The sequence below is a fragment of the Panthera leo genome, chromosome B1, assembly GCF_018350215.1.
Source record: "Panthera leo isolate Ple1 chromosome B1, P.leo_Ple1_pat1.1, whole genome shotgun sequence".
In the NCBI taxonomy this organism is placed as follows: Eukaryota; Metazoa; Chordata; class Mammalia; order Carnivora; family Felidae; genus Panthera; species Panthera leo.
The window spans coordinates 180,272,040-180,299,165 of record NC_056682.1 but is presented as its reverse complement, the minus strand read 5'-3'; the positions used below and the strand labels follow the sequence as shown (position 1 = coordinate 180,299,165).

The window sequence follows — 27,126 nt, the reverse complement described above, 5'->3', positions numbered from 1 at the left end:
AAGGCCAGAGAGAAAAAAACAAAAATGCAAACAAAAAACTAGCCCATACTTGAAGTTAAACCTTTCAGGTAATTAGATTTTAGACAGCATAAATGAGCAGGTTGGCAATTCTAAAATTAATGCCAAAAAAGATGAGATATTTGAGAAACTAAATTATGCTCTTGGTTCAGATAATATATTTTAAAAATCCACCAACATCAAGAATGTGTCCTCTAACTAGTGAAAAAATGCAAATTGCTCAGTACCATACAATGTCTTGCATGTTCTTTTGTGTTTTCATTTTATTGCCATAATTTTGGTGCTGGCCATTATTCATTTCAAAGAATTATAGAAATAGAAAATGGATCATATCATTATGTCAATAATGATCATATCTAAGATTCTCATGGCAACTTTTATTGTGATGCATGGTATTTACATATATTGGCCATATAAATGTAATTCTACTGAACATAATGAAATCCACAATGAAAACAAATTCACCTTTCTAAAGTTTATTCCCTCCTTTAAATTATGATAGAAGTAGTAAATTGGCATCTGTTTTCTAAATCACCCAATAATTAAGATGTCCTTGTAGTTTATCCAAATAGAAACCCTATTGAGAGAGAAAGGAGAGGGGAGCAGGGTGGCTAGTCAGGTAAGCATCCAACTTCATCTCAGGTCAGGTTAAGCATCCGACTTCGGCTCAAGTCATGATCTCATGGTTCATGAATTCAAGCCCCACATCGGGCTCTGTGCTGACAGCTCAGAGCCTGGAGCCTGCTTTGGATTCTGTGTCTTCCTCTCTCTCTGCCCCTCCCCCGCTCATGCTCTGTCTCTCTGTCAAAAATAAATAAACATTTTTTAAAAAATTAAAAAAAAGAGAGAGAGAAAGGGGACATTATTAATCATTCTGGAAGAAGAGGGGTAAACGAGGACTCTTCCAGGCAAAAGAGTGCCTAGATTTTTTACCTTATCTACAACAGGCCGCTAATCATTTCTGGAACTTAGTGTCACCATATAACAGTACAGCAATGGTCTCATGAGTTAATGAGTTATACTTAGTACTGGAAAATAATTTAGGCTCAGTACAACCAGGAACTCCATGAACAAATGTTATAATAGCTTGCTGTTTCCTGCATCTTGATGACCAAAATATTTCCATCAAGTCATGATTTTTTTTTTTATTTTCTCATATGCTTTTTTTTTTATTTTCTCAGATGCTTCCAACAGGTGGTACTAAGTGGGTAAATAGAATGGGAGTAGCTGGGGATATATGTGTTTTCTCCATTTGTGCATGGGGAAAAAGCAGCTGCGCTCTGAGACTCTGTTCTCCAGTCAGACAAAACTAGTCATCCGTCTACTTCAGAACAAAGATGCTGATTCTCATCTAACTATTACTTGTTCATTTCTTTGGAATGGAGCTTTTCTCACCACTAAACCTGAGTCAATAAGAAACTCTAATTTCAAGAATGCCTGGTTAATATTAATGAGAGAAATTTGTGAGTCAAACAACTTCAAATTACCCTTGTCCATTTTGTGATCATGCTTGGATAGAAAGGTGTCACAGAACTAGGTAATGCCTACAAGGAAGGAACACAGCCAACATTGTTTTATATATTACCATTATATGTTTTATTATACATATTGAACTCGTCTATAGGTCTCTGAGAGACACAATGTTGTTGAAGGGCTATGTTGAAAAAGAAGCATCAAAGGTATTCAATCATTTCAAAATGCATTTATTGATTGGATACACAATAATTATGCCCAAATTTCATTGGCATTGTGACATTCCACTTGTCATGAATCAAAAAGTTCATGTGCCCCTAGATGCAGAGGTCAGAAGAATAACAGGGCCATATTAGCATAGCTTTAATACTTAAATATCTCATTTGCCAACTTAAGTCTAATCTAAAATGATGAAAAGTATTTAAATAGGTTCTCTGCTGCTGTTAAAGTGTCTCATTTGCCAGTGTCTATTAACCTCAATTTTACTTTGGGATTGTAAGCCACTGAACTCTTGGCAACATACATGTCAAAAGGTTGCTGTTGTACATTTCTTCTGCTTCTTAAGGATCTAAGGAGTCAGGATCAGCTTCAAGTATCTGCTTATTTTTAAAGTCTTGCTGTACAGACAATGGAAATAGCACTTTACAAGGCAGTATTTTTATTTTCTGATGTTGGAAAGGCATTCCATATGTTAAAACTCTATGTCTCTCAGAAAAGTTACTATTGGCTCCTTTGATCAAATATATTGCTACAAAACTATACTATAAAAAAGCTAGGTACAATTCACTGCTTAAGAGCTGTATCAAAACACAAAGATCTACATTCCAATAAGGAAAATGTCTTAGCTTTTGTTGAACAATATTAAACAACATGATTCGTGATATGAATCTCCACAATTATTTGTTGCAAATAGAAATGAATGATTGAATGTTAGATTATGTAATCTACAATAGTACTTTGGGAGAAAATTTAAGTGGAAAATATTTTATTATAATATACTTTATAAAGAAATTTTTATTCATTCTTTCCATGTAGCTGATTGCTACTGATACATTCTATCTAATATTTTGAAATAGTGTAATAATAGATCTTAAAAAAATATTGAGTATTTATCAGGATTGGCATATTTTAAATATTTATTTCTTTGAATGGGGGGGGTAGAAAGAGAGAGAGAGCTAGCACATGTGCACGCCAGGAAGAAGCAGAAAGAGAGAGAGAATCCCAAGGGGACTCCACACTGTCAGCTCAGAGAGTGATGAAGGTCTCTATGTGACAAACCGTGAGATCATGACCTAAGCTGAAATCAAGTCCGTCGTTTGACTGAGCCACCCAGGCGCCCCAAGTTCAACATATCTTATATGTAAGCTCAGTATGAGTGTATGAATGTGCATGTATATTTGAGGTTCTCTACAGAAGAGTTGATTGGTTGAGACAGAGAGTAACTTTAGTCATGCTTCTAAAATAAGCATTCATTACTCTTTTTGTGCTTCTTTGACTTCAACTAAAATAAGAGTCTGTGTTGCAGAAAAGGAAAAATGGAATAAATAAATTCCTTTTTAGTGAGAAATGGCATAATAGTAGCATAGGAGCAAAAGCACGGAGCTTCATGCTGGAAGATAGTGAATTAAATCCTATCTCAGCAACTTCCGTGCTTTTTCACCTAGGGCAAGTTATTTCCCCTCTATGCCAGGCTCAAGACTTGACAATGCTGAATTCTTTTTTTCAGGATGCCCCCTCCGAAAGCTACAGGTCTTGGTGGGTGCTTGCAGCCATTCCCCTCACTAACATTTTCAGGCCTAGCAGTGACAGTGACCTGGGTTTCTTCACCCTCTCTTAGGTTTTTGTTTTAGTTTTCTCCCTCGAGTTGTTTTTTTTCTTTCTTTCTTTCTTTCTTTCTTTCTTTCTTTCTTTCTTCCGTTTTTCTTTTTTTTTTATGTCTATTTATGTTTGAGACAGAGAGACAGAGAGAGACAGGGACAGAGTGCTAGCGGGAGAGGGGCAGAGAGAGGAGACACAGAATCCGAAGCAGGCTCCAGGCTCCGAGCTGTCAGCACAGAGCCTGACGCAGGGCTTGAACTCACAGACCGCGAAATCATGACCTGAGCCAAGTCAGATGCTCAACCGAATGAGCCACCCAGGCGCCCCTTTCCCTCAAGTTTTTATTTAAATTCCAGTTAGTTAACATACACTGTAATATTAATATTAGTTTCTGGTGTGGAATTTAGTGATTCATCACGTACATACAACACCCAGTGCTCATGTCAACAAATGCCCTCCTTAACCCCCATCACCCATTTAGACCATCCCCCCACCCACCTCCCTATAGGTTTTTCTTAAACCTAGCCCTACCTATTCAAGTGATTTCTTCAGTAAATGTTCAATTTCCCCCTTTGGACATGTAATTATCTGCTGGACCCATCTTCATACGGAGGATAAACATTAAGACACAGCAATGATCGTTGTTGTGTGGACTTATTTTAAGTGTAAAACACTTATTGTTATACGTGTAAAAATGGGTAATATACCAGATGCCAAATAAACATTAGCTGAAATAATCTAGGTCATAACACCACCGAGTCTGGCTTTGAAATGCATGCCTGGCTTTTCCACTGAAGTAATATCAGCAGAGCCTTCCTGATCCAAAACAGCTGATTTGCTTTCAGCATTTTAGGCTCTGGCTTTTGCCAGCCTCCACAGTTTTCTTAAGACACAGAGCTACTCTGAACCGTTGTTATTAAGGGAAGAGGTGCATTTCGTCCACTCCTGTATTTTAGAATGGTATTTCTTCCCGATGCTTGGGTTTTAAAGTTACCCTGTCTAAAATTTGGCAAGTATGTGAATTATCTAAGATGTCTGTCAGGAAAGTGACGATTGCAGTGTTGTTAGAGAAAGAGGGATCGACATCGCTGACAAGATGACAGTGCCTCAGTTGCTGGATAACAAAGGTGACAAGAACCTGAAAATGGTTACGAATTCTTGACATTTTCCTACAGGGCAAAGGGATCTCATATCACACGCTGTGAAGGTGATAGTCAATTCAAAGAAATGATGCTTACAGGTGTTCTATTCATTTCAGAGACTTGATTAGGAAAAAGTAGCAAGTGTGACACAGTAAGTTTGAATGTTGGAATAAGAAAGAACACTCCCTCCATCATTCTGCCTCTATACTATGGTGTAGCGCTAAAGTGGAAAGATCATCAAAGTGCCATTCTAGAAACATATTTCAGCCATGTCTCAATTCAAATACAGTGAATGCCCTGAGGCACAGCAATGGTTAATTCCATGTGTCAACTTGACTGGTCTAAGGGATGCCCAGATAGCTGGCAAAACATTATTTCTGGATGTGCCTACAGGAGTGCTTCTGGAAGAGATTAGTATTTGAGCCAGTAGAATAAGATCACTGTCACCAAGGAAGGTGAGCATTACCCACTCTGCTGAGGGCTTATATAGAACAAAGAGGCAGAGAAAGGGCATATTTTTTTCTCTCTTCTTTTTTTAATTTTTTTTTTAATGTTTATTTTTAAGATAGAGAAAGAGAGCAGGGGAGGGGCAGAGACAGAGGGAGACACTGAATCTGAAGCAGGCTCCAGGCTCTGAGCTGTCAGCACAGAGCCCAATGCGGGGCGTGAACTCACAAACCGTGAGATCATGACCCTGAGCTGAAGTTGGAGGCTTAACTGACTAAGCCACCCAGGCTCCCCTCTTTCTTCTTGAGCTAAGACAACCATATTCCTCTACCCTGAAACATCTTTTCCAGGTTTTCCCTCTCTCTTCCTGAGCTAAGACAAACATCTTCCTCTATCCTGAAAAATCTTTTCCAGGTTTTAGGGCCTCCAGATGCAGACCAGGACTTATGCTATCAGCTCCCTGCAATTCTCAACCTTTCAGACTTGGACTTACACCATTGGCTCTCAGGCCTCTGGATTTGGACCGAATTACACCACTGGCTTCCTGGTTCTCCAAGTTGCATTCAGAGTTCTTGGAACTTCTCAGCCTGTATAATTACCTGAGCCAATTCCTATAATGAATCTCCTCTTAGATATATCCTATCGATCTGTTTCACTGCATAACCCTAATACGGGCACATCTGTTAACTGCTCTAGGTCTCATTTTAGCAAAGCATTAAGATGAGAATAAAATAATTAGGGTCTTATCCACATCATACATGAGATTGATGGGAGAATTAAATCAGAACCATCTCTATTCCAATCATCCTGTCTCACTGGAGACACATTGCTTAACCTTTCTAGGATTCAGTTTATTTATCTACAAAATGAGAAGTGTGCACGGGAGTCAAGTTTTCCAAACAGGTCCTTAGACGCCAAGGTCCTTAAAATTTTACAATGAGCCTGACTTTAAAGGTCAAATAGATTTCCTTTTGTCTGAAATCATATCATCTCGATGTAAAAGCTTATACAATTACAATTAGTGAAATAGGAATTTATAGTTAATGAAATTCCACAATTCCAGTAGAAACCAATGGCAAAAGCATATTTTTCTTAGTTATGCATACATTACCATGAGTTACTACTGTAATTGTTTAATTTACTGAGTACACACACACACACACACACACACACACACACACACAGTTTTTAACCATTGGCCAATATCATAATTAATGGTGAAACACATATTAGGGTTATTCTGTACAAAAACAAACAAACAAACAAACAAACAAACAATAAAACATTTTATAACCTAGAATGAGTTCTTAATGTTATAACAGAAGTTTTAACAAAAATTTTAATGTTTATTTATTTTTGAAACAGAGAGAGACAGAGCATGAACGGGGGAGGGTCAGAGAGAGAGGGAGACACAGAATCTGAAACAGGCTCCAGACTCTGAGCTGTCAGCACAGAGCCCGACACAGACCATGAGATCATGACCTGAGCCGAAGTCGGACGCCCGACCGACTGAGCCACCCAGGCGCCCCATATATATATAGTTTTTATACCAGAAGTTACCAGTACAAAAAAGAAACAAAATAAAACATTTTATAACCTAGAATGAGTTCTTAATGTTATAACAGAATTTCAATTAAATACTAAGGTAAAAAAAATCAATCACAAGAGAATGGGAACAAAATACAGGATGATATTTCTTTAATTTTAAGCTGAGAAGGGCATTCTGAACAAAATAGAAAGTAACTATAAATTTGAAAACTGATAGATTTGGCTACATAGAATTTTAAAACACCAGAAGCTAATGGTAAATTATGAAAATGTGATTATAATATTTATTGCCAACACATGAGCAGATTCTGCACCATAAAAACTTTACTTCATCCATTTGTATTTTCATTCAACAGATATCTAGAAAAGGCAAACACTCCCAATTGAAACATGAGAAACATTCACGTATGTATACATTTAAATGGCCAATAAAATATAAATAAGAAGCTCACTAGCAATCAAATTATTTGAAAAAATTTCAACCAACAATAAGTACATTTTTATATAAAATAGAAAATTTAAAGAAAATGTAAGTTTTAATTGTATACTTTTTAAATATTATTAAATAATACAATATATAACATGATTATATTTTTTAATTGACGAAAAATAAAGAACTGCAGAATGCTTTTTTTTATATAATGTGAAACATATTTAGGACTTTAAGCATAAAGCAATTTTTCTGTTAATTTGAGAGAAACTAACATCCTAGAGTATACTATTTTAAAATCCAGAAACTTGATCACTCTCCATGTATTCAATATTACTTGTATTAACTATTTACATTGGGTAGTCTGCCTATACTTCTTTGAGTTCATGACCTTGGAGCTGAGATGTGTCTGACCGAATAGAACCAGTCTTGAAAATATATAACGGAATAGTATTCCAGAAGATCTACGTGGATTGTAGAAAAGCTAGAAAGATTAAATAGAAAGGGGATAACTCAGGTTTTGTATTCAGCAAGATTGCTCTTACCACAGTGTGGAAGACACTTTGAAATGCCTGAACTGCAAATGGATTCGGAATATCTTCATATAACATTCCTAATTCTAAAATGTTCAGCCTTAAAAAAAAAGTATAATGAAGAAACATTCACCATAGTTACACATATGACCCTTTTACCATGATGATTTTTACCCTTTTTTTCCCAAAAATGTTTAAATCAGGAGGTCACATTATTGTTTTATGCCCTTGGGAGTATGCTTCTTTATTTACTACAATTCTCTCTAAATTATAATTATTTTAGTTTGTTTTAGTTTCAATCGTAACATTTCCAGGTAACGTGTTTAAAGAGAAATGAGACAATAGAAATAGATATCACTGAAATTTCTCTGAGGGTTTTGCTACGTTTTGAGAAAGACGGATCCTATTGATTCGCCCGATAAATTGAATAAGTAGATACATTTTTAACTGCATTGTGTGAATTGATTAAATTGTCCAGGTTTAAAAAGCTGCAGGGTGGTGGATTATAATTCAAATCCACATATTCTGGTCCTAAAACACTCCTTCAAACCACTACTATATATTGTTATTCAAATACAATATATGTTAGTTATTGATGATAAAGGTAATAATAATAGCACATGTGAACACACACATAGAAACATACACAAAGCTTACTCTTCTTCAAGTATGTATTTTTCTTTTCTTTCCCAAGAGCTACTTTAATATTCATACTGAAACAATATGGTAACTGATACATAAAGACAATCCGTCTAATAAATATGTAAGATACAAATTTAAGTAATAAAATGTTGTTGAACTTGCCCCCCAACAGGAATTATAATATTGCAGAGTCTCTAATCTGCTAGCTTGCTCCCACTATAATACCGATAACCAATTAACAGAATTATTATTCATTAGTGAAATTGCATATTTTTGCATTTTATAATAAATATAGGATATACATATATATTCCTACAATATTTGCTGCACAATAAGTTAGAACTGTATTAAAATATAGTATCATTCTCTTACATTCATTCATGCTCTTTCATGGTTCTTTCATTTTCACTTCTGTGTAATATTCCATTAGAAATGGGATTTCCAAGGTCGTTCTCTGAATAATGAATATGTTTGGCTGGAGAGGGCATATGGTCTCTCTCACAACTACCCAACTCTGCTGTCATACAGAAAAAGCAGCCTACACAATACACAACCCAGTACATGTGGCTGTGTTTCAATACAACATTATTTACTAAAATAGGAAGCTTGCCAGCTTTGGCTCATGGTTCATAGTTTGCCAATTCCTGCAGTACAAGAGTATAGCCAAATTTAGTTATCGACTCTCCTGTCTATAGACACTTTTGTTATTTCTAGTTAGCTAATTACAAATCATTCTTGCTATGAATATTTTAGCATAATTTTTGGCACATATGCATATGCTTAGAAATGAAATTCCTAAATTTTAGTTACACATGTTTATAAAGATAAGGTTATATATATTCTTTCCCATAGTGATTTTTAGCAAATTCTCATCTCAGTAGAGTGTATACAAGTCTCTGCTCATGCACATCCTTGCTAAAATTTGGTATTGTCAGATTTGTTAATGTTTGCCTATCTGCTAGGGAATATCAAATGTTATCATACTTTGGTGTGAATCTGCTTTTCTATGATATTAACAAAATAGTTTCTGTTTTCATTTTTTTGTACAGACATTATGTTCCTATTTCTTTAAAACACCTATATATGTTATTTTTTTCTTTTTGCCTATTTTTATACTTGATTCTTATATATTTTTTTCTTACATATTTGAGTAAAAATATTCTTGAATTTCATTCATTTTACAGTTATGTTCCCAAAACCTTATTTTGGTTTCTCACTTGTCTTTTTATTTTCTTTATAATTTATTTCAATAAACCGTTTTTGGTATTTTAGTTTATTCAGGCCATCTTTTGTTTTTGGATACTCAGTGAGAACACAGTTATGTATCTGGAGAAGTCCATATCAAAATGCTAAAAGAAGTTGTTTTCTTTTATACTTTGGTATATTTTCCAAATATTCCTGAGTGAAAATTTAGTGCTTCATCTATAATATACTATACTATATATAGTATATATAATATAATATATATAATATGTATTATGTATATTATGTATAGTATATATATTATATGTATGTATATTATGTATATCATATATAGCATATATAATATACATAATATGTTATATATATATAATATTATATATATATAATGCTACAGTCTGTAACAATTTTTAAGTCTGTTGATGTTTCATATTTTGAACTTTGTTCTTAAATCCTCTGAGCACAGGCTTCACTGTCACTTATGATATTTCACTATACTTTTGAACAGATTTGATTGCCATATGTGTATATATATATTTTTTTTCATAGATGAAACCCTATGACCCTCCCTGAAATTTTGTGGTTCTAGTATCTTCTTAGAAGTTACCTAGATTAGTGCTATGTATTTCTCACATGAAAATTCTTCAGGTATTTAAAAAGAGCTACTCAGTTTTCATCTAAATATCCGCTTCAGTATACTTGTCATATAAAAGTAACCTATTATCATGTGATTTTCCAACTATTCACCATTCTTATGGGCTTCCTTTGGACTAAAATTATTTTTAGCTCACATCTTAAAATGCAACACTGTGTATAAACATAATACTTTGTAAGGCAAAAAGTAAGTACATATTTTTAGTTGTGAGGTGGACTGTGTGATCACGCTATTTCCTTTCATTTTCTTTTCATTTCAGGAGTTGTCTTTTTTTAAAGAAATTTTCTTATGAAGAAACTTATACACAGAAAAGATAAGAAACTGTCAAATAGCAAAAAAAAAAAAAAAAAAAAAAAAAGAAAGAAAGAAAGTGTGGAGCCCAAATCCAAAATACATCTATCTGATTGATTCTAAGCTCAATCTTAACAGGTACAGCATGTGGGTTTCTAAACATTGTTAGATCATCAGTCAGTACAAATTTATGGGTCAAAACGGATGCTCTATAATTTTCTTTGTCCTGTAAACTATTTTTCTATTGACACAGCCTTACTTTAGGGATGCTGTGAAACCGTTTGGTCTTATAAACACAATTGTGTTTTCACTTTTTTCATTTTTTAATTATTTTTAATTTTTATTTTTGAGTGAGAGAGAGAGCACGAGCAGGGCAGGGGATGAGAGAGAAGGAGACAGAATCTGAAGCAGGCTCCAGGCTCTGAGCTGTCAGCACAGAGCCCAACACAGGGACTGAACTCACAAACCGCAAGATCATGACCTGAGCTGAAGTCTGACACTTAAACCGACTGAGCCACCCAGGCACCCCCGAACCCATTTATTTTTATTCCATAACTTGCCTATCCTTCATTTCAAAAATGATTTCCTTTATCTGAGTTCAGAAATTTCCATTCTTTCTCTCACTCAGCTTGGCCTGTAATTTCAAATGTAAATATAAGTTTATAAAAATCTTGATTCTCCAATTCCAATTACTTTCAACTTCGTGTGCTGCAATTTTAATAAGAGTGCTTTGTTTTAATTGAAAACTTTTACAGATATAGGAACTAGCAGAGAAGATAAGGGCCATGTTGTTTTTTTCTTAAGGAGGAAGGAAGCGATGATATTTTAAAATTAACTAGAAGTCAGTACTAAATATCTGTCATGTCACATCTTCAAATTCTAGTTGCTTGACTAACATTTACTAAATGATGATGATGGTGATGATAAAACTATTTTACATAATTCACATGCCTATTATGAATACTAAATACAAGTGACCTTTGCCTTTTTTATTTAAAAAAAATTTAAAACTTATTTATTTATTTTGAGAGAGTGAGAAGGGGGAGGGACAGAGAAAGAGGGAGAGAGAGAGAATCCCAAGCAGGCTCCATGCTGCCTAATGTGAGGTTTGAAACCATGAAACCTTGAGACCTTGACCTGAGCCAAAACCAAGAGTAGGACTCTTAGCTGAGCCACCCAGGCGCCCCTAGAAGTGACCATTCCAAGCATCATGAACATTTAGTCCTCAACCCATCTACCCAAAGTTGTTATTACAAAAGCTTCTTTTATTTTTCCACTGTTCTTTTTAGCTCCTTAGTGTTTCTAGTATCTATGGGTGCTTTCATTTACTGCCAAGTTTTCAAAAATAATCTATATGCTTATAACCTCCAAATCAATAGCAATAGCAGACACATACAAGCACTTCAAGTACATTTGTAATATAGAAGTTTCCCTTTTCACCGCTCCCATCCCAACATAAAGTCAGTGACTCCCACAATCATTATTCAAACTAGAAAACGGAGACTCTTAATAGACTCCTTCCTCTTCTTCACCCTAATATCCAATTTAATCTCTCTGCTCTAAATATATTAACTCTTAAAATATTTTTCCGATGACTCCCCCTTTTTTCAGGTCTTTATCATCTCTATTTTGGCAACCACAACAGAAATATTACCAGCCTGTCTGTCTCCAGGTACTATTTCCGTCTTCACAGACTTCTTCAGAGTCATGCTTCTGAAATATAAGTGTGATTATGCTCTACAGTACTTTAAAAGCTGCCAATGGTTTCCCATCAACCAGAGGGCTATGTCAACCTGTCAACGTGGCATACAGTTTCCTTGATACTCTAGTCTCAGTTTTGACTTACACACGGCTGCTCATATGTGAAAAATACCAGAATATAAGAATTTCAAAAGAAAATATCCTTTTCAAGAGTAGGAAGTTTGATACTTCAAAAATACCTTCAAACGTGTCATCGTGGGAATAATCTACTCTTTCCTGGACTTTTGAAATTTACTTAATTGTTACTATCTTGTAAACATTTTATTTACATATTGAGGCATAGCATAAAGTATTCACTAGTTAGCCTATCCAAAGATCTTGGTTGATTCTTTAATCTTCAATTTGAACTAGATGTTTCTCACATTTCTCTGATTTAAACATTGTCTGTCCTCCTTTCCACGGTGCTTAATGTTTTTAGTCGGATTCATCTTTTTCTTGCCATCATGTTATTGTCAGATTGTTCTTTCTGTGTGTAATGACCCTCATTCCCACCCTTGTTTCAACCTGGACCCATCCCATCCTCTCATCTAGCATGTAGTCATCATCAAGAGATCCACGATGATGTTTTTATTTTGAAGGAAGCCTTTCTTAACAAAGGTATTTTCCTCCATGCTTGTACAGCACTCCCCCATGCATACAAAAACTCTGTATATTGCTTTAAGCACTTATAATATTCTAATACAATTATATACTTATGCATGAGCTTTCTATATTAGACGATAAACACCTGGAGGACAACATTTATTTTTTTCCCATTTTAGAGGCAACACGCATCACAAAGTTTTCTAAGTAGTCAAAGCTCAAAAATTATTTGAAGCTTTAACATCCATCGCACGTACAGATGTCATATGTTACAGCCTTAACTTTATGAGTGTGATGCTAAGTGAAATAAGCCATACAGAGAAAGACAGATACCATAGGTGTTCACTCTTATGTGGATCCTGAGAAACTTAACAGAAACCCATGGGGGAGGGGAAGGAAAAAAAAAAAAGAGGTTAGAGTGGGAGAGAGCCAAAGCATAAGAGACGCTTAAAAACTGAGAACAAACTGAGGGCCGATGGGGGGTGGGAGGGAGGGAATGGTGGGTGATGGGTATTGAGGAGGGCACCTTTTGGGATGAGCACTGGGTGTTGTATGGAAACCAATTTGACAATAAATTTCATATATTTAAAAAATAAAAATAAATAAATAAATATTTATATATTTTCTCTTTATGGTCCCAAGAAATGGCACAGGAAAATTGCAAAGAAAAATATTTCTATTTTCGTAGAAAAATATTTCTATTACCAACCCACTGGTGTGTAAAATTTGTAGTGTTTTCTTAGTCGTTTAGAAGCCCTGGTATTTGTCTATCTGCAAGCTCTTGATGCATTAACTATTCTTTTAAGGTGCATTTTAATTGCTTGGATTCTGTCAACCTAATGCAAGATTTAGAAATGGAGTAAAGGGTATGTTGCAGGAAAGTCATAGGTTGGGCTACCTGGTCGAAGAGTGCCTATAGTAATGAGTGAAAATCCACGAAGTGATAGTCTCTTGGCTACAAATGTTCACATGTGGCACAATTATTGTAGTTTGAGCACAGGTGATATAAATGGCTGTATTCACTAGCTTGAGATACTATCTTAGCCCCTTCATTTTAATTCATTTTTTAAATGTGGTATTTTCATAGCCTTGTCAGGAATTTTGGTATATTTCTCCATATTTTCTTTCAAATTGCCAAAGAATTTCAGCAGCTTCCCAAATCATTCATGGATTCAACAAATATGTATTTAGTGCCTGCTCTGTTAGGTATGGGCAGAGTATTTGGGATGCGTTAGTGAGTAACATAAAGCCCCTGCCCAACTGACACTTAGCACCACAGGCACATGGAAAGATGTTCAGCGTCATTCATCATCAGGGAAATACAAATCAAAACCAGGGTGAGATAGCACTTCACACCTGCTAGAATGGCTATCCTCAAGACGATAAGAGACGATCGCTGCTGGGGAGGATGTTTTGAAAAAGAAGCTCTAATTTATTCTTGGTGAAAATGTGAATTGGTTCAACCACTATGGAAAACAATATGGAGTTTTGTCAAAAAAATAATTAAAAAAAAGATATACCATATGATCCAATTACTCCACTTCTGGGTTTATACACAAAGGAAATGGAAACTGGATTTTGAAAAGATATAGGCATTCCCATTTTTTTTTCATTATTCACAATAGTCAAGATTAGAAACAACCTTTATGCCCATTAGCAGATTCATGGAATATTAGTCAGCCATGAGAAAGGATGATATCCTGCTTTTTGTAACAATATGGATGGGCCTTGAGCACATTACGCTAAGTGAGATAAGTCAGACAAAGGCAAATACTGTATGATATCACTTATATGTACAATCTAAAAAAGTCAAATTGCAAAACAAATTGTGTCAGGAGATGGAGTGAGGGGGATAAGACTGCTGCTGTTTAATGGTGCAGACTTGCAATGAGTGGTAAATAAGCCATGGAGATCTAATGCACGATACAAAGAATATAGACGATATCGTATTACAATTAAGTAACGTGATAAATATCACCACAATGGCAATCATATTATAATATATGAATGTATCAAAGTAACACAGACGAGTTAAATTTATACCACGTTCTATGTCAAACTTATTTAACCTAAAACAAAGCTGACATAATGAAGACGTAAATTAAATATAGTATGTTAGAACGTATTAAGTGGTACATGAAAATAAAAAAAAAAAAAAAACAGGTACAACAGGGTAAACGGGATTGGAAATGAGTGCGTGTGAGAAGGTGCTGCAGAAAGTAGCACACTGCGCAATTAAATAAAGTGATCAGGGTAGAAGCTGAAGAGAAGACGGCATCTCCTCCCAAATCGGAGGAAGATGAGACACTTAGCAGGAAGCTGTCTGGTGTAGAGTAGTCCAGAGATTAGAAAGAGTTTGAACAAGTGTCCTAAGATAAGAATGTACCTGACCTTTGGTGTCAGTGTCTCTGAGCATAATGTGCAAGAGAGACAGCTGATCATTGAAGTCAGTGAAGTCAGCGGGGTCATGTCTGGGAAAGATGCATGTGCTTTTAGATGGAGTTTGGCTATTGTTCCAAGTTAAATAAAGAACCATAGAAAGTTTTTGAACAGACATGTTACTTAGTCTACACTAACTCTTGAAGGATCAATGACTGTTCTTTGTGGTTAGACTGTACTTCTATTCAGAGATACTTCAGACAAGAGATGTTGATGCCTTGGACCAGAGTTGGAACAGAGATGGTGGTTCAAGTGGTCTGATACTAGATATACTCTGAGGATGGACAATGGGATTTCCTGATAGATTGTATGTTGAGTATGAAAATAAAAGATTCAAAACTGACCCTTGGAAATGTAACATAAGTAAAACCTAAGTAATTGGAAGGATGAGATTGGCAACAAGGGAGATCAGGAAGGTAGGGGGTAAAGTTTGTGCCGAAGGAAGGTCAACAATTCCATTTAGGATATATTGAGGGAGATATTTATTAGACATTCTTTAGATAGTTTGATATATGACTTGAGAGTCCAGGAGAAGGCCCGGGCCAGAGTTCATCAGAGGGCACTGCAGCTCCCTAAAAAAAGATAAAGAAGATATGGAGCTTTCTATTAGTGCTATCACTTTCATCATTGCTACAGCATCCCTGTTGAATGCTGGTCTTATAAATCTAAGTACATTATATAAATCCCCTGCGCTGTCTTCTGCAAATATAGGTTCTTCAGGAGATCAGCCTTTCTCCAAACACAAAAGGTGATGATGGAAAGCAGGTGCTTAGGAGACTTATATTTCCATAACTAAGAACTGTCACTCAACTGATTTCTGTCAAAAAGAAAGAAAATTGGCTCCAAGGAGATCTGGTGATCTCCAAGGAGATTCTTTCTCTGGGAATAATAAATGGCAGTATAATGACAGACAGCCTTTCCATGTCTGGCATCTGTAAGCAATATCAATCTTGTAAAGGTAAGCTACATACCCTTGCACATATATATTAACATGTAAATACAGACATGTGTGGTGTGATATATGTGTATATTTACATATGAGTATATATGTATATGTATATGCACATAGATTTTATTATTTTATGTACACAAACCTTCATATTCAATAGCTGACACATATGTATTTGGGTATGCTGGTGAAACAAGCTATTGTGAGGACTCCAACTATTGTCTTATTTTCTAAGTAGTTTTTGGCAATTCTAGATTATTTCCTCATTTCTCTAAAATTTGGCCACTGTGATTTTATGATCACGATGTTGCCACAGTAAAAAAAAAAAGAGAGAAGTGGTGATCATATTACAGAAAATAATCTAAATGTGACTATGCAGTCTGGGACATTCAGATGTTCAGAAGGCACTACATGTGATAAATAAAAGCCTTCTGCTTATATATTCCCATATATTTTAGAAAATCATATTGACGGATGAGAGAGTTTTCAGTTTGTTAAATACAAAATTACGGTTTTAAAGCATATTTTCTTTAGAATTATTTGACTTCAGGATGCATCTCTGATATCTGTGCTTAGATGAAACAAGTTAGCTAAAGATTTATTATTTCTTTATTGCTATAAATTTAGAATTATTTGCATTTACACTAAAAACTGAAAACAGGCTCAGAGCGACTGTAAAGAATTGAGTAAAAATATAACTATCTATCTCTGGTTAAGAAAAGTCAATATCGGGGTGCCTGGGTGGTCCAGTTGGTTAAGCACACAACTCTTGATTGGGGCTCAGGTCATGATCTCATAGTTCATGCATTCGAGGCCAGCAATGGGCTCCATGCTGACAATGCGGAGCCTGTTTGGGATTCTCTCTCTCCCTCTTTCTGCCTCCCCCCTGCTCTCTCTCTCTCTCTCTCTCTTTCAAACTAAATAATTAAACCTAAAAAAAAAGTAAAAATAAAAGGCAAAATGTTAGCAAAACTTAGGAAACAGATCATTAAACAATGAAAAGAGTAAAGAATTTTTGGATGCTATTTGCTTTCCAACATAGAAAGTAATGTTTTCCTTCCCTTTTTTTTTCTTTTAACGTAAATTCAAATTAGTTAATATACAGTGTAGTATTTGTTTCACGAGTAGAACCCAGTGATTCATCAGATCCATATAACACCCAGTGCTCCTCCCAACAAGTGCCCCCCTTAATGTCCATCACCAATTTATCCCATGCCCCCACCTCAGTATGTTGTCTGCATTTAAAATTCTCTTACGGTTTGCCTTCCTCTCTGTTTTCATATTATTTTTCCTTCCCTCCCCCCATGTTCATGTTATGTTTTTTAAATTCCACATATAAGTGAAATCATGTATTTGTCTTTCTTTGACTTATTTTGCTTAACATAATACAGTCCAGTTCCATCCATGATGTTGCAAATGGCAAGATGATAAAGAAGATGTGGTATATAGATACACAATGGAATGTTACTTGGTGATCAAAAAGAATGAAAGCTATTTTTTTACAGATGTTTTATACTGAGGGAAAATTACATAGAGTGAATCATATAGATAAAATTAAAAGATTTTTGGGGCACCTGGGTGGCTCAGTCGGTTAAGCATCCGACTTTGGCTCAAGTCATGATCTCACGGTTTGTGGGTTCGAGTCCCGCATCGGACTCCGTGCTGACAGCTGGGGGCCTGAAGCCTGCTTTAGATTTTGTTTCTACCCATCCCTCTACCCTCCCCCGCTCATGCTCTGTCTCCCTCTCAAAAATAAACGTTAAAAAAATTAAAAGATTTTTGACAAATGTGTACACCTATCACACCAACCTCCCAATCAAGACATAGTACATTTCCATCCACCCAAAGAGTTCAGTTGTGCTTGGCCCACAAGGGTTAATCATTTTAAATTTCTATCACCAGAGATCAGTCTCGCTTATTTTGATTTAATATGAAAGAAATGATACCATATGGACTATTCTCTGGTTGGATTCTACAATTAACATAATGTTTTTGAGAATATTTCTTGAGAATATTTATTGCTATGGGATGAATCAAGGATTTATTTTTTATTGTTAATTAGTATTCCACTCGATGGATATACTACAGTTTGTTTATCTTGTCCTAAAGATGGGCATTTGAGCTATTTCTGGGTTTTGGCAGCTTCAGTAGAGTTGCTATGAACATACATAAGCAGTCTTTTTTGGAATTAAATTATAATTTCTGTTCAGTAAATACCTAGGAGTTGAGTGGCTGGGATGCAAATTAAATGTATGTTTAACTTTGTAAGAAAACGCCAAAGATTCTTCCAGAGTTTCATATGAATTCACATTTTTTTTCCAGAATTATATGGACATCCCATTTGTTCCACATCTTTCCTAATACTTGATATTTTCTCTCTTTAAATTGTCTTACATATTTAATCTTTAAAATTCTAGAGGGTGTAGAGTGGTATTTAATTATAGTTTTAATTTTTATTTCCCTGATGAATAAAGATACTGACTACCATTTATTTTCTTACTTGACATTCATGTCTCCCTTGATAAACTTTGTGCTCAAGTTTAGGAGTTTTATTTATTTTTTATTTTTTATTATATTTTTTTGCTTTAAGTTTCATTTTATTTCTTATTTTTTTTAATTTACATCCAAATTAGTTAGCATATAGTGAAACAATGATTTCAGGAGTAGATTCCTTAATGCCTCTTACCCATCCGCCCTCCCACAACCTCTCCAGCAACCCTGTTTGTTCTCCATATTTATGAGTCTCTTCTGTTTTGTCCCCCTCCCTGTTTTATATTATTTGTGTTTCCCTTCCCTTATGTTCATCTGTTTTGTCTCTTAAAGTCCTCATATGAGTGAAGTCATATGATATTTGTCTTTCTCTGACCAATTTCACTTAGCATAATACCCTCCAGTTTCATCCACATAGTGGCAAATGGCAAGGTTTCATTCTTTTTGATTGTCGAGTAATACTCCACTGTGTGTGTATATATATATATATATATATACATATGTATGTATATATATGTATATATATGTATATATATGTATATGTATATGTATATATATGTATGTATATATATATATATATATATATATATATATATATATACCACATCTTCTTTATCCATTCATCCACATTCATCCATTTTTGGACATTTGGGCTCTTTCCATACTTTGGCTATTGTCGATAGTGCTGCTATAAACATGGGGGTGCATGTGCCCCTTCGAAACAGCACCCCTGTATCCCGTGGATAAATGCCTAGTAGTGCAATTGCTGGGTGGTAGGGTAGTTCTATTTTTAGTTTTTTGAGGAACCTCCACACTGCTTTCCAGAGTGGCTGTGCCAGCTTGCATTCCCATGTTCATTTTTTTAGAATTAAACTTATCTTTTGATTTTTCAACTCTAAGGTTTCTTTGTATTTTCTCCATAGAAATCCCTTCACATACATGTATCACAAATACTTTCTTCCATGTGTAGCTTCCTTTTCATTTTCTTACAGTGGTTGTTAATGAGCAGTTTTTCACATTGATAACATTTTATTATTTTTAAGATTAGAGCTTTTTGCATCCGCTGTGACTCATCTTTCCCTATCATAAGGCAGAAAAAATATTCTCCTTTATTTTTTTCTAGATGCTTCATAGATTAATATTTTGTCTTCAGGTGTATGAAATATCTCAAATTCATTTTCATGTATGTTGTTCCAAAATGATTCATATGTGGTTTTCTTTCGACATATTAGCTACTTGCTCTAATATAACTTGCTAAAAAATCTTTTATTTCTCTCATTCCGTTTCCTCAGTGCTTACATACATGTGTGAGTCTATTTCTGGACACTCTATTCTCTTTCAGTGAACTATTTGTCTGTGATTATGCCAATGATGTATTATCTTGAATACTGTAATTTTATAGTAAATTGTGAAAGCAGCTAGTGTTAGTGTGAGTACTCCAACTATTGTCTTTATTTTTTAGGTAATTTTGGTAAATTCTAGATTATTGCCTCATTTCCCTACAATTTTGCAATCAGGTTGGCAATTTCTACAAAAACAACTATTGAAAGTTTAAATGGGATTGTGTGTGTGTGTGTGTGTGTGTGTGTGTGTGTACAGGTATATGTATATATGTATACATACCTATATTTAACTATAACCATGTACAAAAAATTAGATATAAATCTCTTCATAAATAAAATATATACCTTGTACATATTTTTATGACATAAACCTATAGTTAACATCTTCATTTGAAATATATATCTCTTAGATATATTTTCAGGATAATAGAATATTGTCAGTAAAATTAAAAAAAAAAGAGAAAGATGTTGTTTGGCATGGATGACAGAAATTTTGATCAGAAGGTGGACCACTTAAACTCCCTTTATTTATAGAGATAACTAAAGCAGAATAGGTTAAAGATTTTGTTCTTTTTCTTCTCTCAGCTTCTCAAATAACTCGAGATTACAGCATGAAGGTACTTTTCCAGGATAACGGAGATGGCCAGTAGGGGAATATTTTCCGAACCCCATCTGGTGTCCTTTAAATCAGTTCCACATGCGATCTCAAGATCAAGCCGGACTATCTTAATGTCAAAACTGATATTCCACATTCGGAAAAGAAATTATAACATTCCACAGCATTCTACTCCCAGCAAACAGTATGTTCTGCTTTAAAGCCATTGTTCATTATGTTCTTTCTGCCCAGAATACCTTTTCCTTTTTCCACATGTCTGAAACTTTATCATCCTTCAAGGTCAAGTTCTCAATTCTTAATGAATTTTGTTCTTTGGCATTTGTTATTGACAGCTTGGTTAAGCCATGATTTGTATACATTTTTTGTTTCTACTAAGAAGAGTCCTATGAGGGCGGGCTGGCTGGTTCAGTCAAAAGAGCATGTGACTCTTCATCTTGGAGTCATGGGTTTGAGCCCCACGTTGGATGTCAAGTTTACTTAAATAAATAAAACTTAAATTTTTTTGAAAAAGAGTCCTGTGTACAGTAGTAAATGGAAGAGCATGGTCTTAAAAAATTTTAACTCTTAAGGTATCACAGGCAAAACCACACATATCAATACTTAGAAAATAAATATTGCTAGGATGATAGTGACAATGTAACAATAGCTAACATTTCTCATAGCTTCCTGCAGACTGGAAAAAGGACACTTTCCCAAAGCTCCTCCTCCTACAGCTTTCCTGGTCTCCTGGGTCTGGGCTCCTAGATAACACCTTACATTTCTTAAATCTCATCCACAAAGTTTCCCATCAAAGACCTCCCATGCCTTATCATCATCTCTCCCATTCCCCTCATTTTCCTGACCTGCTTTCTCCTCTTTATAGAATGTTCATCCGCCAGCATACATTTTCTCTCTTTATCTCCTCACTAGACTTTAAGCTCCTTGAAAGCAGAGACAGTTTGTATTTCCACTGTGTCTCCAGTGCCTGAAAGAGAGCTCTTCTGTGGAGTGAATACATTCAAGTCTATAGCCCCTGGAATTGCCATTTAGATTTCTCTTTCAGGAGCTCCTGGGTGGCTCCGTCGGTTAAGCTTCCAACTCTTGGTTTGGGCTCAGGTCGTGATCTCATGGTTCATGTGTTTGAACCCCACAGCAGGCTCTGAACTAGCAGTGAAGAGCCTGCTTCAGATTCTCTCTCTCCCCCACCTCTCTCTCTGCCCTTCTCCTGTTGGTGCCCTCTCTCTCTCTCTCTCTCAAAATAAATAAATAAACTTCAAAAAAAATAGATTCCTCTTTCAACAAGATAAATATGTACATTATGAATAAATGTAACTAAAATGAGATAAGTAATTTATCTGGAGTCACAGGGAAGCCCAAAATATAACAAAATGGAAAGTTCACTCTACTCATTCACAAATTGCATCACATATACAGCTTATAATTTATCTCTAGAAAGAGTATGAAAAACATAAAGAAAAAATGTGTTAATGTCATTAATTTCCCCAAACATTAGCTCATGAAACAGAATCCTACAGGCATATTTTATTGCCATCACCATCGTATTCCAGTAGGACTATATATAAAATGATAAATTCTAGCTTATTACTAAATGCAAACTTTAAAGAGAAAAAGGACTTTAGGAATAAGTGGCATAGTAATTGAATTCACATAACTCAATTTTGGATTAAAGCTCTGTCATTTGTTTGCTATTTGACCTACTCTGCAATTGCTTTAGGAAAAAAAAAATCTCTTTATGCTGCTAGCCCAGTTCCTCACCTGAAAAATGATCATAAAACACTGACTTTATTGGTCATGCAAAACAAGTTAAATCTCATATGTGCAATTGATTTGCAAAGTGTAAATCCCGCATTAATATTTTTTACTAAAGAAATGATAACACATGTCTGCTTCTCAAATTTCTCCTGGGTTTATTAAACTTCCTACTTCAAAAAGAATCTTGTTCAAAGACTAATTTTATAAATTTGTAGACATATTAGTGGAGAGAGAGAGAGAGAGAAAGATACTACACTACAGGAAAAAAAAAGTGTGTTTGGAAAAATCTCTGGGATTGAGCCAGGAGAGGTGGTAATCAATATCATTTTATTACCTAGATGTTTTGAATACTAGTATATTGCTTTGTTTATGTTATCCTTTAATCTTAAAAATTCACTAATTTTAGGGGCGCCTGTGTGGCTTGGTCGGTTGGGCATCCAACTTCAGTCATGATATCAGGGTCGGGGAGATCGAGCCCCGCGTCGGGCTCTGTGCTGACAGCTCAGAGCCTGGAGCCTGTTTCAGATTCTGTGTCTCCCTCTCTCTCTGCTCTTCCCCAGTTCATGCTCTCTCTCTGTCTCAAAAATAAATAATAAGAAAAAAAAAAGTTAAAAAAAATTACCTAATTTTATACAAGCAATTGAAATTTACAGATACTATTTTATTTTCTAAAAGACATAAGAATGATTCTAGATCATTCCTGTAAATTTGAGCAAATCAGGTTTTTCAGTCCCACAATTTGTATTCCCCCCCCCCCCCAAGTATTTCACCAGTAATAGTTGGATTTCCTGGTACAGTGATGCCGGTGGTCTAAATCTTTCTATATAGCACAAAACTTGTCAATACTTTTTTTTTTCATTTGACAACACCCAAATACAACTAACCAGTATTAGGTTAATTATGGTCTGGCTATATTTTCTCTAATTCTATTTTTAACTTACACAGACACATATTTCTGGATGATTACACTTTCCACTTTCTTTGTACAGAAAAAGTCTACCAAAATTCCTTTTGTAAATAATTATGTCTTTGTTGAATGAAACAGATATTGTATCCTCACTGTCATTTCATTTCCCACACTTCAAACTTCTCTGAAATTCTAGGTATATGCATGCATGTGCGTTTGTATAAGCATTTAGGTTTATTTAAGTGAAAATAAACTATTAATATTTTTTTAAATAACTGAATCTCAGATTCAGTGTTGCTGAAGAGTCAGATGAGATGGGAGATCAAGGACACTGCACTGGATGTTAGTTTCAGAAAAATATATTCTCCAAATTTTTAAATAAAAAAAAAATGAAAAGACCGCCTTTGGGAACGGTATGTTTGAAAACTAAGTATTGAGAACTTCAGTGTTTTTCAAAACTAACAGATGGACAATCCTTCTATAGCTTAGATTCTTCAAGTAAAGCACAGGTTGGAACAGTGATAAATTTTTTTAGCTCTTATTAACTTACTTTTAGGAAGATACTTTACAATGAGCTTCATAGATATTTTCAAACAGAAGAAGAAAAAAACTTATAATTACCACTATGAATGAAGCAAACTCATTTATTATTACTATTATTCCCTACTATGATTTTTATTATAATTATTATTTGTCATATAAAAGCAGACAAATACAGGAAGTGTAAATAGCTCTAAAGGGTTGGGGGAAAATTCCATATTATCAATTATGTGTTATTTAGTACAGAATTTGTGATTTATAGTGAGATGTACAAAATGTAGGTTTTAATTATTAGGAAATGTGGGGGAAAATCATAACACACTTTGAAATTGCTTTACCATAGTTAGCAGTTTATTATTGAGGATCATTCTTACTTCAGGTTTTCTATTGGATTCCTTATTTTAAAAAAGTGTTCTTTCCAATTGTCCATAGTCCATAGAATATTTATAAAAAAAAACAACTACCCAAATTAATATGTATGCTACATTTTTTCTCTTTCCATTACATCACTTGAGAGGTACAAAGGCCCCAAATTGTCTTTTGAAATAAGTGTCTAAAGTAATGCTTGTGGAAATACTATTGCTTATTTTCCTTTTTAGTTGGGGCAGAAAAATTTTTAAATTTAAATTAGTTTTCTTAGAACTATCTTTCATGTGAACTAACAACTATAGCATCTGACAGAAACTACAAATATTAATTTAGTAGACCTACTTCTTCATGAGCTTATAATAAATTACCCAGTTTTTCTACTTAGAAATTTTCTGCATTAATCAAAATAACAAATTGAAGATAATAGCACCATGTATAGTCCAAATTTTCACAGAATTCCAAATAGTTAATATAAGAGGAAGTTCATCTACATCAAGAGAATAGAGAAGATTCAGTGATGTATTTGAGAGCCTGGACAATCTCATATCCTCTGTGGTTTTCACAATGCCTTTTAACATAGAGCATTATGACATGTGTTAATTAAATTAAAATGCACGAAACTGAGAACAATGTAGAACCCAAGTTAATTTGTTTTAGCTTCTGTTCTTAAAAGTTATAATCATATTTGTGCAATGTAAAAGTTTAGTGTACATGATCCCCAATAGAATTTTGATCTGTAAACAGTATGTGGAATTACTTGAGTATATTCTTTAAAGTGCCACCAGCAGGGGTGCCTGGCTGGCTCACTCAGTAGAGCATGTGACTCCTGATTTTTGGGTCTTGAGTTCTAGCCCTATGTTGGGCATGGAGCCTACTTAAAAGAAAAAATATAATATATATATATATATATATATATACACACATATATGTGTGTGTGTGTGTGCATACACACACACATAGAGTGTATATGTATGTATATATGTATACATATATGTATATATATAGAGAGAGAGAATGGCACCTTGGTGGCTCAGTCAGTTAAGCGTCTGATCTTGGCTCAGGTCATGATCTTGTATTTGGTGGGTTTGAGTCTCACATCGGGCTCTGTGCTGATGGTGCAGAGCCTGCTTAGGATTCTCTCTCTCCCTCTCTCTTTCCGTCCCTCCCTTTCTTGTGTGCTCTCTCTCTCAAAATAAATAAATAAACTTTAAAAAATTATACATATATATAATATATGTAATAACATTTATATAAATGTAATGTTATATATTATATGTTATATATAATAAAATGCTATATATAATATATAACATATATATAATATATATATATATATATATATATAATAACAAAAAGAGACAAATGTATGATCATTTTTTTTAAATGTTGCCCACAGAGAGCCTTCTTGGACTAGTTGCAATTAGATTTTGAACTTCAGTAACCATCAGCAGGGAAAATGTACTCACGGTTAGAGAATGACATATACACAAGTGAGCTGCAATGTAAGATTTGGTTTGTGTCACACGTTTGATTGTCCTCCCACCTCCCAGCACCACCACCCCAATACATAAAACAGGAAGAGGGCCTCTTTTCAGTTTTTCAAGAAATATGTTAGGCTAGGAAATTCCAGATTTTGAGGGAAAATAGCAGTAAATATTATTCGAAAGTAGCTTCCTTATCCTCCTGACCCCCTTCTTTTGCAATGCAACTGTTTGGGAGGGATACTCAGGGGGTTAACAACAGGCTACCAGGGAGAGGGGCCAGGAATTTGCTACTGCTCACTCTTCCTACACTGAAGAGAGCTGTGATGGTCCAAGGAAATGAAAAAACACAAAAGCTTAACTTACCTTCTGAACCCCTTCTGCACTCCCTCTCCTAGAAACACTTGTGCATAAATTGGATGTTGGGACTTAGATTCTCTGATCTAGTGAGCTTCACCAGCAAGACTTTTCAGTCATTATTCAGAAACCCCTCCCTTTGTTCTTTTCACTTGTTATTTTGAACTGAGTCACTGAGATCATGTTCTAAACCACACTCCCACCAACCTCCACCTTCTGAAACTGATGGTAAATCTATCCACATGTAGCAAAATGCCATCTGACCAATGCATTGCCATGTAACTGCTTCGCTTGCTTGTATTTGTTTGCTTTTGTTCTATATCTATCCTAGAGGCGGTGGCCTCCCCACACTAAGCGGTCTCCCTAGGATCGGTCCATACAAACATATCACAGGATTGGAAGGCAAGTTAAGTACAGTTGTTATAGACACTGATTTCAAAAAGGGTAATCACATTTCCCACATGAATTGTGTGATTTCTAAAAACAAACCAAAAACTTTGCTACTATAAGCTACATCAAATAACTAAAAAGATACTTCTTCAGCACGTTTAGGGACATAAATAGGTTTAGCGAATAGGTTTCTGAAGACACCAAGAGGTACGTTTTCCTACCCTCTATATTCAGGTGAGCTCTGTATTTGCACTTTACCAGGTTTAAGGAGAAGGTAGAGTTTTGTTTTGTTTTAACTGAAAACATCCAAGACAGAAAATACTTGTGAAACATTTCTCATTCTTTGTTGACTTACTATTACTAACATAGTAATTTTTTTAAGTGTGTTCTATCAAAACTTTAGAGAGAGAACCCTAGTCTATTTCAATCTGTAAGGATGTTAAGATCCAGAGCTCCCTTGAGAGCTTTCAGTTTGAAAGGTACAGAAGTAGAGGAAATCTTTTGTATATTAGTTTATTATTGTAAACTTTGCCATGCTTTAGATTATATATTCATCTCAAGCCTTTGTTTTAAAACAATTGTGAAACCACAGGTAAAAATATAAGAAAGGTTGAACAGTATCATATCATTAAAAAAAAAAAAATCTCCAGGATTGAGATTGGCCACCTACCTATAAATAGGGTGGCCAGAGTAACCATATTTACCTGGGAGAATTGCAATGTATACCTGTGGTTCTAGCTTAGTTATTAATAACACCCTCTTTCATTCTGAAAAACGTCATGATTTGGATAATAAATTATATAGCCACTCTGACTACAACTCATGAAAACAAGTGCTTTCTGCTTCTATATTCCTTTATTTTTACCTTAGCTTTTTTTCAGGAACAAATTACGTTTTCTTTATTTCTATCGACAGTTTTTTTTTTCAGAAATATAAAAAGAGACTTATTTATG

General features: G+C 34.8%; 1 long non-coding RNA gene across 1 annotated transcript in view; it reads right to left on the bottom strand.

Annotated features, from left to right (window-relative positions):
- LOC122217191 overlaps positions 1 to 25,859 on the bottom strand; it is a 41,150-nt gene extending 15,291 nt beyond the window's left edge. Inside the window, exon 1 of the long non-coding RNA XR_006201336.1 lies at positions 25,793 to 25,859. This is a non-coding gene — a long non-coding RNA (uncharacterized LOC122217191). The remainder of the gene's footprint in view (positions 1 to 25,792) is intronic.
- Between the last annotated feature and the right edge of the window lie 1,267 nt (positions 25,860 to 27,126).